Source organism: Oryctolagus cuniculus, chromosome 13, assembly GCF_051225735.1.
Source record: "Oryctolagus cuniculus isolate XC-2025 breed Fujian yellow rabbit chromosome 13, ASM5122573v1, whole genome shotgun sequence".
NCBI lineage: Eukaryota > Metazoa > Chordata > Mammalia > Lagomorpha > Leporidae > Oryctolagus > Oryctolagus cuniculus.
In genome coordinates, this window is record NC_142879.1 from 7,230,306 (window position 1) to 7,250,014 (window position 19,709).

Consider the following 19,709-nt stretch of genomic DNA (forward strand, 5'->3'; position numbering starts at 1 on the left):
GGCCCCTATGCTTTTATTTTTTAATTACAGGGTGATAATTGTACATATTGATGGAGTACAGTGTACTATTTCAGCACATGTAAGCAATAGGTACTGATCAAATCTGGGTGATGACCACCTTCCTCTTATCATTTCTTTATGTGTGGAACCCCAGAGTTCCCGTCTTTTCCATCCTCATAAAACACCCACGCTCCTGCGAACTACAGTCGCTGTGGAGCACTAGAGCTTACCCATTCTAGCAACGTCTATCAAGATGCTGAAGCTAAGAGCTTTGGCCATATTACTGAACACATTAATTTCTGCTGCTTTAGAAAAGTGAAGAGCGAGCGTGTGCTGGTAAGAACTGTGAGCTCGGGGAGTCTGTGGAAATACCTTGCACTAGAGAAACCCCTCAATTACTACCTTTTCTATTTTCAGTGAAGAAGTTAGTAACCTTGCCTACAAATTCTAATGAGTGTGAGTGGTAAAGACTAACCAAAGAGCAATAGTGACAGCTGTGGGTTTTTGCATACAAAATTTTCTACCGAAGCAATATTTCTTAAAGTGTTTGTTGATGAGGTTGTTTTTCTTTTTTTTTCGGGGGGGGGTGGCTTCATTTTTTGCTGTCACTGGTGGGAGACTCCTATACAAACTTGGTACTTACTGAGGATTCCAAAGTATTTTAGTCCGTTTCCTGATATAAATAAAGGTGCCTGCACTTTATATTAGTGTAAACAATAAATTAGCATTACGAAATCAGCTTTGACCTCCCAAACACCCTGGGATTTGCCCTACAGAAAAGCATCATTTCTAGAATAGGAATAAGTTCTGAAAGACAAAACTTGGTAAGTGAATTTTATTTGCTTGAAAAGCTATGATTTTGTTAAATGTCTGCAAAGGTTTCTCAATTTGATGGTCCTCGTCCTTGTTTTTCTAGAGAAAGCTTTTGTCGGGAATGTAAAGGGTAAGCTTTACCTCCTGTGCAGCCTGCCTGGATAGCACAGACCTGGTGTTTAACCAGAGACCATTCTGTGTTCCATTCGTCTTTGTTACACCCTGGGTTATTTCAAATGAAGAAAACAGTGAAGACAGAAGTTGTGTTACTTTCCTTCTGTAACATCTTTATCATTTGCATTATAGAAAGTGTCATTGTCAGTGGGTTTTTTTTCTTATAAAACTTGAAAAATTACATGGAAAAAAAAATGAGCAGAGAAGGAAAATTTCACCGAGTTATTTGATTGGAATGATTGCTGCTTTCAGTTGAATGCCCAATCTTCTGGAAATAGAAAAAATTATCTTCTCAAACTACTAACCTAGAATATCATAATCTGTTTGTATAACGGTAGAATGAAACATTTTAAGTGATGCATGATCCATAGCTCCCCAGAATTCAGTTTCTTACTTTTTCACAGGATTATGAATCTTTCTAGGTCAGTAACTACCTGTCCACTGCCTTACCAGGATTCAGCTCACCACATCAGAGTACAAACAACATTCATCTGAGTGTCACACTTGCGGTACGGCGAGCTTCTAAAGAAACAAAGGCTGTCTGTGCTGTGGAAGCAGTTCCCAGGACACCTCCTGAAAACCTGGACTTGCACTTGGCTCCCAAGGATCAGGGCGCATGGTTGGTCAAGGCGGGTCTCCCCTTGGCAGGCGAAGAACTGCAGAGAAAACCAGGCAGAGAGGTCTTCTGGGACTTGGTGTCCTAATTTTGGGATAGCAAATAACAGAGGCTTTAAAAAGCCCAATGCAAGACTTCTTATAAAAGCTTCCAGAAAGAAATTAAATTTGAGTATTTATGAGTGTTCAAAACTGCATGGATCTAATTTGCAAAGCAAATTTAAGAAGATCCACTGGGAAAATTAGCATTCTTGCTGCACCTTTTGTGGAAAAAAAAAAAAAAAATCAGGTCAGGCCCAAAAGTTCTACTGGGTGTCTTCAATGAAAAGTGTGTGGCATTGTACAAGCACATTTTTCACATTATTTTCTCCTAGGAGAACTTCACTTCCCATAGCTTTTAGGGCCACTCACAATGCTGTAAATCACAAGTAACAACACTGTGAAATTTGTACAGACATTCAGATAGATTATGAAAGCTAAAGGGACAATTTTGTTCCTTGCGTTGGAATAAATGAGTAATCTATGTACTTTTGAACTAATTTCAATACATTCAATTGAATTTTCCTACTAACCAGTTATCAGGTTTTACTGGTTCTCTCTTGACAAGCTAAATTTAAAACTTTGCACATGCTTATTTTATATTTCTATGAAAGTTTTGCCTATACCTTAGTTTACAAATTACACATGCATGAAATTGGGAGACGCTTTTGCCTGGAATCAATCTAGATGTCCATGAACTGATGACTAGATAAGGACAATGTGGTATATATACAAAGTGGAATATTACCCAGCCATAAATAGGATGCAAGTGGATGTCATTATGCTCAGTAAGCCAGACACAGGAAGACAAATATCATGAATTTCTCTTTTACTTGTGGAAGTTAATAAAGCAAAAGTAAGGCCGGCGCCGTGGCTCAATAGGCTAATCCTCCACCTTGCGGCGCCGGCACACCGGGTTCTAGTCCCGGTCGGGGCGCCGGATTCTGTCCCGGTTGCCCCTCTTCCAGGCCAGCTCTCTGCTATGGCCAGGGAGTGCAGTGGAGGATGGCCCAGGTGCTTGGGCCCTGCACCCCATGGGAGACCAGGAAAAGCACCTGGATCCTGGCTCCTGCCATCGGATCAGCGCGGTGCGCCGGCTGCAGCGGCGGCCATTGGAGGGTGAACCAACGGCAAGGGAAGACCTTTCTCTCTCTGTCTCTCTCTCTCACTGTCCACTCTGCCTGTCAAAAATTAAAAAATAAAAAATAAAAAAAATAAAGCAAAAGTATAAAAATTGTACACATGTCATATCATTTAATATTTAGTTATAACCATTGTTTCACTGAATCTTACCATGTAAATGACAATACATTCTGGTTCCCCATGTGAAAAAAAATAAGAACTGGTGGGGGAAACAGTGAGGACTCTTGGGGTGCTAGTAATGCTTTGTTCTTAATTTGGTGTTGATTATGAATGTGCACAGAGGACAAAAAACTGATTTATCTATACACTTAAGTGCATTTCTTGGCATGTACACTGCATTTCAATAAAATTTTTAAATAAAAAAAGTAGATGAATGGGGATTAAAGCATCATTGATACAGAGGGAGCCTGGTCGTTTTTTAGTTTGGTTGGATTCTGGGTGGGTTAGCCAAAGGTCATACAGGAAGGTATTAAGGTACCTGCACCAATCCACATGTGGAAACTTCTGGACCTTAGGGTCCTAAAATTTATGTGACCAACAGTCTTCCCAGAACACCAACACTCCTGTGATCTTCTTAGAATTAAAATCACTGGATCCAAATGCCTTAAGGGCTGATTATGATGCAGAGTGCTGTTTAGGGCATTTGCCATTCCATGAGTTGGCTGTGTATCCTGCTTCCCATGTAGGATCATTCTCTCCTTTTTAATTCTATCAATTATTATTTGCAGACGCTGCTCTTACTTATGTAATCCCTTTGACACTTAATCCTATCTTTTTGATCAATTATGAACTTAAACTGACACTTTAACTAATAAGATGGCATTGGTACCTGCCACCTTGATGTAATTGAATTGGAATCCCCTGGCACGTTTCTATTCTACCATTAGGGGTAAGTCCGAGTGAACATGTGCCGATCTATACATCTCCTTCCTCTCTTATTCCCACTCTTATATTTAACAGGGATCACTTTTCAGTTAATTTTAAATGCATAAGAATAACTGTGTGTTAATTAAAGAGTTCAAACAATGGTATTAGGTAGAACAAAAAATATTAAAAGGAATAAAATAGTAAGTTGTTCCTTGATAGGACAAAGGCTGATCAAGTCATTGCTTCTCATAGTGTCTATTTCACTTCAACAGGTTTCCTTTTAAGTGCTCAGTTAGTTGTCACCGATCAGGGAGAGCATATGGTATTTGTCCCTTTGGGACTGGCTTATTTCACTCAGCATGATGTGTTCCAGATTCCGCCATCTTGTTGCAAATGACCGGATTTCATTGTTTTTTTTTACTGCTATATAGTATTCGATAGAGTACATGTCCCATAATTTCTTTATCCAGTCTACCGTTGATGGGCATTTAGGTTGGTTCCAGGTCTTAGCTATTGTGAATTGAGCTGCAATAAACGTTGAGGTGCAGATATCTCTTTTATTTGCCAATTTAATTTCCTTTGGGTAAATTCCAAGGAGTGGGATGGCTGGGTTGAATGGTAGGGTTATATTCAGGTTTCTGAGGAATCTTCAGACTGACTTCCATAGTGGCTTGACCAGTTTGCATTCCCACCAACAGTGGGTTAGTGTCCATTTTCCCCCACATCCTCACCAGCATCTATTGTTGGTAGATATCTGTATGTGAGCCATTCTAACCAGGGTGAAGTGAAACCTCTTTGTAGTTTTGATTTGCATTTCCCTGATGACTAGTGATCCTGAACATTTTTTCATGTGTCTGTTGGCATTTGGATTTCCTCTTTTGAGGAAAATGCCCATGAGAGTTTCGCAGGCATGGAAAGCCAAGACATTATGGCAAAAAAAAAAAAAAAAAACTAAATTAAAGATCTCTGTGAGGGAGATCCCAGCGGAAAGAACAGGCAATCAAAGAAGGAGGCACCTTTCTCTGAAGGGAGGAAAGAACTTCCACTTTGACTATGGCCTTGTCTAAATAATATCAGAGTTGGTGAACTCAAGAGGCTTCCATGGCCTTGGCAGATCATGACAAGAGCCTCGGGTGATTACTGACATCATAAATCAGAGTGTCAGTTGTTAAATCAACAATGGAAGTCACTGTGCACCTACTCCCCATGTAGGATCACTGTCCTTAATGTGTTATGCTATGCAAATTAATGGTAAAACTACTGAAACAGTATTTTACACTTTGTGTGTCTGTGTGGTGCAAACTGTTGAGATCTTTACTTAGTATAGACTAAATTGATCTTCTGTACATAAAGATAATTGAAAATGAATCTTGGTGAAGAATGGGTTGGGAGAGGGAATGGGAGATGGGATAGTTGCAGGTGTGAGGGAGGTTATGGAGGGAAAAGCTGCTATAACCAAAAAGTTGTACTTTGGAAATTTGTATTTATTAAATAAAAGTTGGAAAAAAAAGAATTAAAATCACTAAATCATTATGGAATGAACTTACCAACACAAAGTTATAATATCCAAAAAGAGATCAAAGGGGTGGTCCTAATTTGTATCTCTAACATCTTTGAATTACAAATGGCAAATATGTGGTGGGGCAAGCAATAATGCTTAACTAACCAATTCAAGGAATGATCTTATGGGACAGGTGCTGTCTAAGCAGATAAAGCCACTCCTTGGGACACCCACATTCCACATGGGAATCCCAGTTATAACTCCGTTACTCTGCGCCCGATTCAATTCTGTGTTAAGTCGCTCCAGAAGCAGCAGATAACAGCTCAAGTACTTGAATTCCTGCTACTCACATGGGAGACCCAGATACAGTTATGAAGTTCCTGGTTCCTGGCACAAGCCTAGCCCAGTCCCAGCTGTTTTGGTCATTAAGGAAGTGAACCAGCAGATAGAAGGTTGGTCAGTCTCTTATTCTCACTCTCACTCTGTCTTTCAAGTAAATGTTAAAGACTTTTAAAAAATTATATTAAATAAAGTTTTCTGTACCTACATAATATTTCTGAATAATTTATTCCATATAACATACAATAGTTAAATGCAAAGAAGTATATTAGGTTGAAAGTTATATCAAGCAAATAGAATTATGAAACAGTTGACAATCTGTCATGGTTGAAAACAAGCCAATCAATTAATGTGAACCTCAGACACTCATCGCCATCTGGTGGAAACTTCTATTGTATTATTGTTTTATTTATTGAGCACATGCTATACACAAGACTGTGCTATATACCAAACTGAAATGAAAAGCAAGATACTATATTTTCTCCCAGGAATCCCATAGCCTTGGGTAATTTGGCAGATAACTAAGCAATTACAGCATAAGGTGTATGAAGAAATTTCAGAAAAGTTGTAGAAAAGTGGAGTTAAGTGGTAAGTTTAATTTATTCTAAAGCTATTTTGAAGTCCACGAGGTTTTCTTTACAATACACATTTTGCATGAACTTTCTGAGGGCCTCTCATATAAGCTTTGCATTACCTCCCCTTTTTGGTGGAAGCAAGCTTCAATAAAGTGAGTATCTCTCAAAGCATTCAAGGGAAACCAGTATTGTTTATAGTGACTTCTCTTTTTATGGCAATCTTCATACTGTCAGCTTTATACTAAAAATCTAAGCGACTTCAGCAAACACCCACATTACATGCAAAAATGCCTGGACTCTGGTCTTGTTAACAATGTATACACATAAGGCCTTGGGCCATTCGTTTAGCCTTTATGCGATTTTGTCCATCTCCAACAATAGAATTATGAGATTCAGTCCATCCCCACGTAGAGAACTTACCCTCTACCGTAACATTTTCCTCCATGTGATTTTAAGAATCTAAGAAATTATTGCCCAATAAGCTTTAATCTTCATTCTACAATCTAACAAATTTATAGACATGCCAATAGAAAACACCAATAAATGGTTTCTTGCCAATACTCTGAACTTCTGGCCTCAAAGTTCTTCTCTGTTTTGCTGTCTATCCAAACCTATTATATCCAAGATCCTTATCTATTCCTAATTAAGCCTCACACTGTCAAAATTCCTAGATTTGCCTTAAAAAAGGACTATTATAAACAATTATATGCCAACAAACTGGAAAACCTGGAAGAAACCAATCAATATCTGAATACATCCAACATACCAAAACTGAACCATGAAGGCATAGAAAAGCTGAGCAGATTGATCATGAAATGAGAATGAATCAGTACTCAAACGTCTCCTTTTATCACAAGGAGGCAAGGCAGCATTCAGGGAGCAATTAAAAATAGGAAAAAAAATCATCTCAGAAATGAAATCAAGCTAGAACAATAGTGAAAAATATGATAGAGACATAGAATGATTAAAAAATCATTAAAAATTAAAATAAGAAACGAAATGTAGTAGTAATAGCTAACAAATATTGGCAAAAACTAAAAATTGTACAATACAAATTTTTAGCATACCTAAGCCAAAGCAACAAAATAAAGAAAATGTGAGGATTTTTTAAAAAGTCTCCTAATTACAGCCCTTGTATCTACTGTTATGGAACACTATCTTTTTGTTGGCTTTTATTTTTTCTTAGTTCTTGTTGAAGTCTTTACTTAGTGGAGGGTTAATCTTAGGATTATAAAATGAACAAAGTATGTCATCACAAAATTAAAAAAAGAATAAGAAAGGAAGGAGGAGGGAGGGTAGGAGTATGGGGAGAGGGAGCGTAGGGTGAGAACAATCACTATGCTCCTAAATCTGTAATATTTGAAATACACAAATTTGTTCATCATATAAAAAAGTGTTTAAAAAGTGTAAAAAAAGAATTTTAAAGAAAAAAAAAAGTCTCCTAAAAAAAGAACAGCTCAAGACCAGATGGCTTCACTGCTGAATTTATCTTTTAAGAAAAAAAAAAAAAAAAAAAAAAAACTAACACCAATTCTTCTCAAATGAGTCCAAAAAAATTTGAAAGGAAGAAGACTCTGTCAAAACTCTTTCTAAGGAGCCAAAGTTACCTTGATTGCAAAACTAGAGAAGGGTACAACTGACAAAGAGACTGTATAACGATATCCCCAATCAACACACACAGAAAATCTCAACAAAGCACCAGCACGTCAAGTCCACCAACACACACACAAAGCCTACTCGTCAGGACCAAAAGTGGGATTTATCCCAGGGCTGCCTAAATGCTCTAACAGACTCGAATCGGTAAACCTGACACATCACATCCACAGAATGAAGGAAAAATCATAAGACCATCTCAATAGACGCACAAAAGCATTTGCTAAAATTCAACATTATTCAAGATAAAAAAAAAAACCTTGAAATTAGATATGGAAGGGACACAGTTGTACATAATAAAGGCAAACCCACAGCAAAATCATACGAAATGGGAAAACTTGAAAGCGTTTTCTCTAAGATCTGGAATCAAACAAGGATTCATCCCTCACTGCTCTTATTCAATACATCACTGGAAGGTTCAGCCAGCTCTACTAGGTAAGAAAAAGAAATCAAAGGCATAGACATAGGGAAGGTTGAAGTCAAATTATCTCTGTTTATGGATGACATGATTCTTTATAACATTATCTAAGACTACTAAGAGACTATTACAACTGAAAAACAAACTCAGTAAGGCTACAGAGCACAAAATAAAAAGTAAAAAGTAAGGAGCATTTTTATACACCAATGGTGAACTCACCCAGGAATGAGTGACCCCAATCACAATAGCTATTAAAAGAAAATACTCTGTAATAAATTTAAATGAAATATGTGAAATATTTCTGCAATGAAAATTGAAAAATACTGATGGAAGGAATAGAAGAACACACACACAAAATGAAAACCTTCCGATTTTCTTTGAATGGAAGAATTAGTATTAGTAAAATGTCTACATTACCGAAAGAAATGAAAAGATTCCATTCAATTCAGAAATATGGCAAAAATATTAAAATTCATATGCAGCCCCAAAAAACTTTGAATAACTAAAGTAATTTTGAGAAGAAGAACAAAGTTGGAGGTACTACAATATATATAAGATTTCAAGACATATCACAAAGCTATTTTAACCAAAACAGAAAGGTACTGGCATAAAAACAAACGTAGATCAATGGAACATAACAGAGACTTAGAAACTAATCCATACATCCACAACAAACTGATATTTTACAAAGTTTCCAAAATCATACACGAGGAATACAAAAGAGTCTCTTCAATAAACGATACTTAGAAATCTTGATGGGCATATGCTTAATACTGAGCCAACATCCCCTGTTCCCACCTCTCAACCCCAATAAAAACCATCTCAAAACCTATCAAAGATCTAAATATAAGACTTAAAACTATAAAAACTCATGGAAGAAAATTCAGGGAGACACTTCAAGATACTGACATAGTACTGCTTTTTTGAATGGCACAGTACTACCTTGTTGAATAACACCTGTAGAGTGTAAGCAGCTATAGCAAAATATATCAAATTCAGAAGTTTTTGCACAGAAAAGGAACAATCCAGAAAGTGAAGAGATAACCAACAGCATGTGAGAAAATATTGGCAAGCTTTGCATCTGTCAAAGGAATAACACCCAGAATATGTAAGGAGATGAAACAACTCAACAGCAAGCATAAAAATAAAAAATACAGTTGTCAGAAGAAATACAAATGGCCCACGCATACACACACACACAAAAAAAACGATCAATATCACTGCCATCAGGGAAATGAAGACCAAAACCCTAGTAGGTATCATCTCATTCCAATCAGAATGGCTACTATTCAAAGACCAAAACAGCAAATGTTGCCAAAGATGTGAAGGAAAGGGAACCCATACACACTGTTGATGAAAATGCAAATTAGTACATCCGGATAGAAAACAGAGACCAGGATAAGTACCTGGCTCCTGGCTCCTGCCATCGGATCAGCGCGGTGCGCCGGCCGCAGCGGCCATTGGAGGGTGAACCAACGGCAAAGAAAGACCTTTCTCTCTGTCTCTCTCTCTCACTGTCCACTCTGCCTGTCAAAAAAAAAAAAAAAAAAAAAAAAAAAAGAAACCAGAATCCTCAAAACACTAAAAATGATTCAGCTCTCGCACTTCTGGGTGTATATATGAAGGAAATGCCATCAGCCTATCAGCCTCAGAAACAGAAACAGACAGCTGCACCCCATGTTCTTTGCACACCTTTCCAGCTCTCATGGAGGTTAAGTGACAGCAGAAGTGAAGGAAAGGTTACTGTCAGCCTTGCTTTGCAAGCTGCTTCTTCACAGAAACCCAATAATCTCAGATCCAGGGAGACAGTTTACTGGGATTTTCATTTTTTTTCCTGTGGCTGACTATGGCAGAGGAAGACTTGAACTGGTGTTTCCAAGCTGAATGTACTCTTTCTATCTGCTTTGTAATTTTTCACAGATGTGTGCACATGTGGGAGACAAAGCAAAAGAGGAGGGTTGCAGGTGAGTATTTCACTTTCCTTTCACGCTGAAACAACGTAGAGCAACAGACACCAAGATACAGGTAACTTGTCCTGTAGTGTGTTCTCAACTCTACCTACCCGCGGGACAGACAAATGTGAAGCTCATAAACAGTACTGTAAAGCTAACATGGAGAGGATCAGAAAGGAGACACGTGGAGAATTTCAATTCAAATAGCGCATGTCGATATAAAGTCTCTTCATATAACCCCAGTACTCTAATTTTGCTAGAGTCTCTAGCTTTAATTTATCTTGACATGCTAAGTAACATAAATATGGCAAAAAAAAACTTTTTATATTTAACTACATAACAAATATGTTAAATAAAAAACAGATCAAGAATCTATTCTGAGGCAGAAGAGTTGCCAGTTCATTGTAATTTTGGAGAATAATTTCTATGTGTGTGTATGTACGTTTTGTATGAATTAACATTGCAAAGATGAGGAGCTGTGTGGAGATCTAAACCAGGAGTTTTACTGATGCCACGAATGGAAGAGAGAGAACATGATAACCGACAGGTGTAAACAGTAAAGATCAAAATCTGAATAGTATCAAAGAGAAGCCAGCAACATCAACCTAATTCTTATGAGTAGGATGTCAGAATGAGGTGAGAATCTGAGTTTTATGAAATATAATATTAACCTCCTATCATATCAACAAAAAACCCTGTTTCCTTTAATAAAGCATCCATAAATAAAACAGGACTCAAAAATATAAGTTCCTGTGTTGAGTAAGATTATTTTTATTAGCTATCATTTTAAATGTGTTATGGTTTGAATGAAAGGTAAGCAATCTTAACACCTTATTTTTTACAGAATACCCTGAATAACTGTTTAGTTTGAAATAGCCAACTATCTTATGAGGCTGCATTTCTTCAAAAGATGTAAAAAATCATATTTTAAAAAGCTAAAACACAGTGAGAAATACATTCAAACAATGTTCATAATTTGGCAATAGGAAAAATCTTCAGGATTTTTGTGAAATAAAAATAAATCTATGCACATGATTTGCTAAAGCTATTGTCTATTGTAGCAGCAACAGTGAGATTTCTTTGCCCTCCAAAAGATTTATTATTTTAAAACTTTTTACATTTTTATTTGACACATAAAATATAATGTATTTATGGGGTTCAATGTTATGTTTTGAATCGTGTATTTATTATATATTATCCAATCATGGTAAATATATCTATCTCTCCAAACAATTAACATATCTTAAAGGGGAAACATTCAAAATATTCTCCTCTAGTTGTTATTAGAGAAATATATAGTATATTATAATTATCTATAGTCACCCTACTGTGCACTGTTAAAATACTACTCTTCTTACAGAAGCAACTAATATTACTTATCTTGAAAATAACAACATACACATTTTAGAAATCATACATTAAAACTTCAGATTCTATTCACCCATAGTGTTCTCTCAGTAAAATTATTTAAATCATAAACCTATGCTCAACTCCATCCCCGAGTTTCAAGGAAATATCCTGCATTTATTTAGTTCACTGCCTTCCTACTTTTATTTTCTATAAGAAGTGATATTACCTTATATCAACATTATGGAATAGATTACATCAGAAATATAACCAGTTAGGAATAATCTTGAAGAACTGTTCGTCTTCCTCATTCACTAAATGAAATGATATCAAAATACATGTGTGCATGAAGAGTGAATGGCAGAAACCAGCTGGAAGCCTAAGTCCCATGCCAACTTGCCTCTTCGTTTCCCACTGTGAGTTGATTTTAGCTCTCCATTCTCAATGAGCGGGATGAACTTGATGTAAAACCAAAAATAAGTAATTTAACTCATTAACCTAAAGGTCAACTTTAAAAAGGGGTGTTTTGAAATACTTTTTAATGGTATACAATGATAGCAAAGTCATAGTCTAAATAAAGACGTACAAGGTACTAATGGGAGTACAAGTACAATGCAAAAACAGTTGCAGGGTCTTAGCATGTAATTTTAGCATTTGAAATAGAAGGAGTATGCTAGTTTGTATTTTTACATGCTTTAAAAGTTAGAAATGGAAGTTAAGAATACTGAAAACCACACAATTTCTGCTTAGATGGGATTACTAGAGAAAGATTGACAAATAGGCATGTTGTAAAATACCTGAATGAGGCTCAAACATTTAATACAGCTAAAAATGGGAAGCTAGAGAACAGCCTGAGCTTTATGTGAAGTCTGTGAGGTCACATGTCTTTCAGAATTTAGAGTTTTTAGATTTTAGAGGGAATTAAGGTGTACAGAAAGTGATATTCTCAATGGACTTTGAAGTAGCAGCCAGTAATAAAGTATACCAGTATCCTTGCAATAAAACAGATGAGTATTTTCATTAAGGAAACAAATGAAGTCAGGAACACATGACATATCCAGGAAAATGCAGGTTTAGAAGTAAAATATACTAAGTGAAAATGGTTTAGAGTTTCAAAATTCTGCAATTTCTGATAAGCATCTGAACCTGTACAAAAGTTGGAGTTTGATTGTTGGAAGGTTTCTCATGATGTGATCGTGGGATCTATTTTTTATTATTATTCTACTAAAATTTTATCAGTGATACAAATGGACATACAGGGGACAAGACTTTAAAAGGACCAACACATTTGATGACAATGTTCAAGAAAATCAAATTCTTGACAGATTTGCCTAGTGAACCAGATATATTTTAATGTTATGTTGTTGCAAAAGGCATGCAGATGCATCTGCCAAGTCATTCTCTTTGCCTCTATTCACCTGGTTTTGAAAAGAAGAAAAGAGACTGACAGACATGGGGAAGAAACGGAAATTACTGAAGAAAGTGCAACAGCCTCAATGAAAATAATTATATAACAGACAGCTCTATCATCTATGTGATAGACAGCTCTATCTATGTGATAGCTCTATCATCTATGTGATAGACAGCTCTATTATCTATGTGATAGACACCTCTATCTATGTGATAGCTCTATCATCTATGTGATAGATAGCTCTATCATCTATGTGATAGACAGCTCTATCATCTAAGTGATAGCTCTATGTGATAGCTCTATCATCTATGTGATAGACAGCTCTATCGTCTATGTGATAGCTCTATTATCTATGTGATAGACAGCTCTATCTATGTGATAGCTCTATCATCTATGTGATAGACAGCTCTATGTGTTAGACAGCTCTATCTATGTGATAGCTCTATCATCTATGTGATAGACAGCTCTATCATCTATGTGATAGACAACTCTATGTGATAGCTCTATCATCTGTGTGATAGACAGCTCTATCATCTATGTGATAGACAGCTCTATGTGACAGACAGCTCTATGTGATAGCTCTATCATCTATGTAATAGCTCTATCTATGTGATAGACAGCTCTATCATCTATGTGATAGCTCTATGTATGTGATAGCTCTATCATCTATGTGACAGACAGCTCTATCTATGTGATAGACAGCTCTATCATCTATGTAATAGCTCTATCTATGTGATAGACAGCTCTATCATCTATGTAATAGACAGCTCTATCTATGTGATAGACAGCTCTATCATCTATGTGATAGCTCTATCTATGTGATAGCTCTATCATCTGTGTGATAGACAGCTCTATCTATGTGACAGACAGCTCTATCATCTATGTGATAGCTCTATCTATGTGATAGACATCTCTATCTATGTAATAGACAGCTCTATCTATCTAATACTTTGTAGCTTTGAGTTGTTGATGCCTTGACAAAAGACATGCACAGAAGTTGAAGAATTTCAAATATTGTGGAATCTTTCTGTATTTTAACTATCAACAAATGTGAAGACTGTTTAGTCGTTCTTTAAGAACTGAAAAATGTGACTGTTTTTCCTTTCCCTGTAGGCAGTTCTTAGCTTTTACACTTAAACTGAATGATCCATTAATATCTTCCTAAGTTTGTAGGTATAATAAACAGGAAACTTTTATTGTGCATTGTTTAGTAGAATGTTGCAGAAAAAAATGAAGAAAAAATTAAAAACTATATGACGGGCCAGCGCTGTGCCACAGCGAGTTAAAGCCCTGGCCGACATCCCACATGGGCGCCGGGTCAAGACCCAGATGCTCCTCTTCCAATCCAGCTCTCTGCTGTAGAAGATGACGCAAGTCCTTGGGCCCCTGCACCCGTGTGGGAGACCCAGAAGAAGCTCCTGGCTCCTGGCTTCGGATCGGCACAGCTCCGGCCATTGCAGCCATCTGGGGAGTGAACCAGTGGATGGAAGACCTCTCTCTGTCTCCACCTCTTTCTGTAACTCTGTCTTTCAAATAAATAAAATAAATCTTTAAAAAATAATAAAAATAAAAACTATATGCCTATCATTGCATATTTTTCAAAAGTCATTCATTGAACATCTATATATTATCATCTCTCACTGGACTCTGAGGCAAGTTCCATGTAAATATTATAAAGTAATTGATTTAGGGCTCTAGGAGCTTTACTAGATAATTCTTACATCTTAAGGTAGATTGTGGAATTATGAATCCTACTGAATACAATGGAGAAATTTAAATATTTACATTAAAAATAATTTCAAAAATTGCAAGACTTGCTTTTTTATAAAATTAAATCTACTGGGTAAGTAAGAATTATTATAAGGCACAAATCCTCATATAAATGTTAGCTTTAATGTTGGGAACTGCAATTGAAAGTTAGGAGCGAATCTCCAACTATTACTAACACTTGTTTATTAAAATAAAAGAGATAATACCCCAACCTTAATCTTATTAACTTTCTTAAATACTGCAATTAAGTATCACTGTTACTTTAATTATTTTTATACAGGAATAGAAAAGATGTAATAATGAAGTTCATTTCAGGACCTCTTTTACTCAACAATGGGAAACAGAATGAAAATAACTTTTTCTCATTAGAGTCCATTCAAACAGACACACATACAAGGAAAAGAAGCCCCATAACAAGTATTATTACGCAGGTTTTTTCCTCCACTTATAAACTCTGAATTTTTATAATAGTGCCCATTAAAAAGTACAATTCAAAAGTCTCAGAACAGTGGTAACAAAGGAAAACTACAGCAGTAATTTTAACTACAGAGATAATGACAGAGAATGAAGAATGAAGAATGAGGAGGCTTGGTGAGATGGAACTAGGCAGAGAAACATAATCAAATAAAATATCTGGTCAACTTCCAAAAAAATCATAATTGTTATTTCCTCTCTGTACATGATTGTGTTAACTAGCAGTTTTGTTTATTTTCTCATTTTAATAGGAACAAACATGAATACGCCTTGGAACTAAAAATTGTTAAAATTCTATTAATTATTACAAAGGCACATCTTTCCTAAGTTATAATCAAGAGATTAATACAATCCGTATTAAGAAATGGCTGTTCTGGCCAGCACTGCGGCTCACTAGGCTAATCCTCTGCCTGCAGCACCAGCACCCTGGGGTTCTAGTCCCAGCTGGGGCACCAGATTCTGTCCCAGTTGCTCCTCGTCCAGTCCAGCTCTCTGCTGTGGCCCGGGAAGGCAGTGGAGGATGGCCCAAGTGCTTGGGCCCTGCACCCCATGGGAGACCAGGAGGAAGCATCTGGCTCCTGGCTTCGGATCTGAGCAGCGCGCCGGCCATAGCGGCCATTTGGCGGGTGAACCAACAGAAGGAAGACCTTTCTCTCTGTCTCTCTCACTGTCTAACTCTACCTGTCAAAAAAATAAAAAATAAATAAAAAAAGAAATGGCTATTCTGAAAATGATTTTAATTCCTAAACTACTGGGTGATCATTCCTTACTAAAATTTTCCAATGTTAAGTGAAGGATGTCTAACGTATGAATTCATATACACATATCAATTGTGAAGAAGAACTAATTATAAAATTTAACTTTTACTTCCTGGTTTAAATAGAAAATTAGATATGAAACAACAACTTTGTTAAAAACTACTTTCCAATAATTTTGGATTTTGAGTGTAAAATCACTAACTAGACTAATCTCCTTAATTTTTCACCATACTTTAAGATGCAATTACAGACTAACATGATTTACAGACAATAAATTAACTAGGAGAAGATAAAGCATTTTCTCACTAAAGTAAAATATATAAGAAATACAAAAAAATTGAAATGCTGGGGGAAAGAGAATTAATTACACAATTTATGTTCACATATGAACATATGAACATGAAAACAGGAATACAAAAACTTCTATGATATTATTCTAAAAGAATTATTTATATGTGAGTTTTGCCCATACCAGAAAGTACAGTTGTTAAGAATTAGCTTATCTGTTTGTGATATATTCCCATTTAGCTTTTAGGAATTGAAGCTTTGAGCTTCACAGCTCGAAGCTTCGTAGAGCTGCTGCCCGTCCTCAATTTTGCAAACGAGGATACTGAAACATCAGAACTCAACTGCTAAGTCTCAGCTCACACGGTGAATGTGTGGCAGAGACAGAAAATAATCCACTCACGGCTCCCACGGTCAGAGTGGGACATTTTCCGGGAGGTGGGCACTGCTGAATACCAAGCATCTGCAAATGAGAACTGATGTCTGTGAAGTGTGAGCCCCTCACTGGCCCTAACAACGTGAATGGACAGGAGGACAGAAGATGGAAAGTCCCGTCAGGGCATGCATAGCTCAGAAGAGGCGGCAGGTGTTTCAGTGCAGTGTTAACAGTGTTGGAGCTATGCAGTGACAAGAAGAGCAAACCAAAGAACCCTCAAGTTTTGTTTTTTTTTAATTTTTAAGACAAAAATTATTAAGGCAGTTTGGAGGGCTAAATACATGATATGTGAGAGCCCTAGTTACATAATGAAAACACAGTGTTTAATTTCATCTCCTGCCCTTTCCATTCTCTATTGTCTATATACTTACAGGAATAGTCCCTGAAACTCATCTGATTAATTTTATAATTTCTGTTCCTGGTATGTTGTTCTATTTTAATTATTTTTAAAAAGTCAGTGCTAAGGTCCCATAAGAGAATATACTTCACTTTTCAAAATTTTGCTTTTAACTTTCAATAATCCTGGCAGACTGTCAAAATTTAATTGTTAATTTTTATGAAGTGTTATTTCAAATAACTTATGCCTCATCCCAGTGTTTTCAATGACAGCTATTATGTTGTGTGATCATAATAATTATATTCAATCTTTGAAAATCAGGAGTCATTTCTAAAACTTCCCACCAGAGATAACCCAACGTTTAGATATACTACTTGTAGTCGTTTTACTGTACATGCGTATAAAAGATTCTAACAAAATAATTTGAGTCCTTATTCTCTAATTTTTGGGTTTTTTTTAATTTTGCTTGCTTGCTTTTCTTTGAAACTGTGTGAAAAATTCATTGTGTGTAAATCATTAATACTATACTCATTTCCATTAAGACTCTCAATTTTCAATTTGATGAACAAATAACTGCACTACTTTGTTTAAATTTCTATTCTGAATACATGTTTAAGTCTATGTAAAAAGGTTTTGAGAAATTCTAAAATAAAGAGATATATAGAATTTGTTGTGTGTTGAGAATTTTCTTTGTAAGAGATAAAAAATCAAATTATTCAAATATTCCAGGTATACTTGTTTAGAGAAGAATATTGCATGTTTAGTGCATAATACTCTACAACAGTGGTACAACTGTGCTAAATTCCATACTCAAATGACCTCTCTCTGATCATTCTGCACTATTTTTTCCTGGACAGTTTCATCCATAAAGGGTAAGAATGCTAAAGTGGTATGCGAAAAGTATGCCTTCCAATTTCCATGAGAGTTACTATAATATGCTATTCCTTATTCACTACTATATATTATTTAAGGGAATTCATTACCTATACATTTTTGTAAGGAAAAAAAGTAATTTTATTTATGGTGACTATTCTGTAAGTAATATAATAGATATTTGATTCATTATTTTTAGATCTTGAAATATTTATATTATATAACAAAATTTTGGCTTATCTGAAGTTACCTTTTTTCAAGCTTTTGTTTCTATTTATTATTTGAGACTTTTTATATGTTTATTTTTATGCAACACAAAATTTTAAGCTACAGATGATGATTTTTGTATCTAAAAGTTGTTACCCTTAAAGTTGGCAGTAACATTTTTGGGGTAGGAATTGGATATATTAATAAATTTGCAGCTTGTCTCTGGTTAATTTCTTAAGGTTTAATTTAATCTTTATCAAGCCCCTTTTAGTTATTTACTCTTCATCGATTGCACATATAGACTCGTTATTTTAACATAATCACCCTCTTTTATATTAAATATTGTCTCTTCCAAAAATCATATTTTAATATTTCCATTGAATTTCATTAATTTTCAACTGTGTGTAACAGATGTTAGTGAGAATTTTATTTCTGCTGCTACACTTTATTTGCAACATTAACTTCTTCAATCTCTTTTTTTTTTTCTCTAGCTACTTTTCCTGCTGTCATCTCCTCTGTGTCTACAGTCCCATTTTCCTGCAAAAAGATTTATTACGGATACCAAGAGCACAGATGTGCTCATGTTTGTGCACACCTGGGCAGAGGTGGGGCTAGAAGTTATCAAGAGGCCATCTCTTCCACTGAATCTCTAAGGTAAGCATTTATTTCTGTTGTTCTACTGTTCAGAAAAAGTTGTTCCTTCTTCCTTTGGTAGGATCTCCCCACTACACGATGGTCCCTTCTCACACACTGCAAGTCCAAAAGTCCTCTAACTGTTTTACTTATTTCATGTACGAGTAAGAGGGCTCTATCAGCACCTGGAATTGCCAGGTGACCTAGAGACAGAGTGCCTGTGTCACTTTTCCCCATTCACTCAGTGTGTGTCGTGTTTGGGCTTAACGGTCAGTGCATAGCTAGGGCAGGATGCACTCTGACATTCATTTCTTGACAATCTGAATGAGAAAGTCCATCAGATACTTTACTACACTGCCTGCATTCAAGGCCCTTCCTCATCCTGTCCCAAACAGTTTACCTCTGAGAGAGAAGCATCAACATCATTACATATCTGTTTGTCTGCAAGGTTCCCAGATTTAGCAAACACAAATAAAAACACCCAGCAAACAGTTAAATTAGAATTTTAATAAACTCAAATGAGTTTTAGGTATAAGTATGTCCCAAATATTGCACAAGGCATCCTTGTTTGCGAACTCATTCTCCTATATAGCTCGCAAGCACATCTCCAAAGACAGTGGGGGAGACTCAGCACTTGCACTGTGCTTACATCACAAAGTAGGGTCCCACTCTGGAGAGAAGGCTGCACACCTCCTACCAGGTGCCAACCCTGGATTTCTCAGTAGAGAGATCTTGGTAATGATGCAGCTCCCACCTCTATTTAAGGCAAGTGGACCTTCGCCCAGACTGTGGCTTCACCTTAAGTGTGCAACTATTTTACTAATCATTGAACCTTCTTATGGCCAAAATGCCTCCAAAAACTGGCAGAAATTTATATATTGATGATAATTTTCTATGCTGTTACAAGTTTTCATTTTCTCTCCTGTGGATCCATAGTAGTTTAGCAGGAAATCTGTGGAGTGATTATGTCAGGAATTGCTATTTAGAAGACGTTTTGAAGAAGAATCCCAACAGTTTCGTTATTTTAAAAAGTGCATATTTTAAGATGTTCTCTACCAATGACATCATCTTTATCATTTCTTAGCACTT

General features: G+C 36.2%; 1 protein-coding gene across 8 annotated transcripts in view; it reads right to left on the reverse strand.

The window, feature by feature from the left end:
• The window catches only part of BRINP3 (BMP/retinoic acid inducible neural specific 3), a 556,809-nt gene that overhangs the window by 508,710 nt on the left and 28,390 nt on the right, over positions 1-19,709 (reverse strand). The window lies entirely within an intron of this gene.